The sequence below is a fragment of the Artemia franciscana genome, chromosome 1 (genome assembly GCF_032884065.1).
Source record: "Artemia franciscana chromosome 1, ASM3288406v1, whole genome shotgun sequence".
Classification (NCBI taxonomy): domain Eukaryota; kingdom Metazoa; phylum Arthropoda; class Branchiopoda; order Anostraca; family Artemiidae; genus Artemia; species Artemia franciscana.
The window spans coordinates 15,699,584-15,701,702 of record NC_088863.1 but is presented as its reverse complement, the minus strand read 5'-3'; positions in this window follow the sequence as shown (position 1 = coordinate 15,701,702).

The following is a 2,119-nucleotide window of genomic DNA, read 5'->3' as shown; positions in this document are numbered from 1 at the left end:
CATAAAAACAAAATAAAAGAATATACTGTTTTAAAATCATTGTAAACTACGATTGTTACACTATCAACATTTTCGTGTTTACATCCTAACTGAAAAAATAGTTGTTAAAATAATAGGTTTTTCAAATATTTCTCAGCAAGGAGCAATAACTTGATTCACTGCCATTTATACACAGAAGAAATTATTAAATAAACTTTAGAACATTTTCAAATAGTGGAGTTGGAGTCAAATAGTGGAGTTGCCGCAAATTAACCAAATCTGCTTGCGACTCAATACACCAAATCAATACTATGAATGTAAGTGTGTCTTCTTTTAAATGTATTAAGCTGGATGGTGTAGAGAATAACTATTTTTGGTTTTGTAACACTTCTTTGATTTTAGTTTTTAATGCAGTAAAACCATTTTATTTCAATTTTCTATGTAAATCATCAATCCCCAAAAAATTTTAACAACAGAGCCCTACAATTTTCTTTTTTAGGCTACTCTTGCAAGTACAAATACCACTTTCTTTTATCCAGGGTTTTTGCTCATTGCTTCATTAAAAAAAAGATTTTTTCTTTGGACCACAAAATGTACCAATACCTTTAATCATTGGCACTTCATTTCTTTTGAAACTGTCCAATTTAAAAACTCGGTTGGAGTAATCTGTTTACATCGCATACAATAAATCTCTATTTATTGCAGATTCAAACTATTAAACAAACTTAACTTATTAAACATATTAATAAACACTAACAGACTTCTACATTCTCAAGAAAGTCTCAAGAGGAGTAAGTAGCAAGCAATAAAATTCCTCAGGTTTGACTTTTTTTAGATTAGATTAGATTTGGAGATTTGGGGTAAAAAAACAGCTTTTAATAAATGGCTGACATTGCAGAAATGATTAAAAGTTGTTTACAGCGAAACTCCAAATTCGTCAAGACATTAAATAAATTGCCACATTATACAATTAATGAATTGTGGTCATTTGCAAACACAATTATTTAAATAATATCGGCAAAAACTTGCAATATTCAATATCATCAATGATTATCTTAATACTGAAATATCATTATGCGATCATTGTATTCAATGGTTACAAAAGCGAAAAAAAGCATTATTACCGTAATATTGAACATGAATTACAAGTATAATTAGAAAATGAAATCAAAGAAAATAATTAAAATATTTCATATTTAAAAATTCAGATTAATAGTGTACGAAATAAAGATATTACTGAACTTACAATTTTTTAAAATCAAAGCCCATTTCAAGTGCGTTCCAGATATCCCAGAGTATATGTCTATAAAACAAGATCATGATAATAATTCAAGTATTCAATGGACTAGAGAAAATTTCCTTACAGTTAATATTTGAATGAATTCAAATGGAACTGATTTTGGACCTCTTTTTGACTCTTTTGTTGGAGATTTAAGAAATAGAATGAATGATAGAGATATTTACAGAGTTCAATTTAAAACGCGTGATAATGAACCTATTCATTATCATAGCTACTCTTGGATTTTTAATAAAAATAGTAACATATAACAAAGCCATCTAAATTATAACCACAGGAACATACACAGAATAGTCATAGAGAATACACCCAGATCAGGCTTACAGTTTGAAAGAGTTGATGGAATTAAATAACGAATGACAAGGTTGACAAATTATGTTGTAGGTACTTATAAGGAACTACCGGAATTTGTAAAAAATTAAAAGACATGCATTAATATAAAAAATAATAATAGTATATGCCTTCTTTGGCCAATACTCGTCTATCTTCTCCCAGGAAACTGGGTGACTGACATGTTGATAGACGATCAAAATATAAACCCAATGAAAATGAATTCGACTTTAAAGTGATTACTAGTTTTCCAATGGTTATTGAAGATATTTGTAAATTTGAAAACAAATATAATATTAAAATTTGTTTATTTGAAATAAGTGAAAACGAAGTGGCTAGAGCTCATATTCCTAAAATTAAGATCAATGGAAAAACAGCTACACATATGATTAATTTATTCAATTTTGATAATCATTATGATTTAATTAAGAATTTATGTAGATTATTGAAAACTCAAATTACTAAACATACATCGAAAATTTATCTTTGCACCTACTGTAGAATACATTTCAC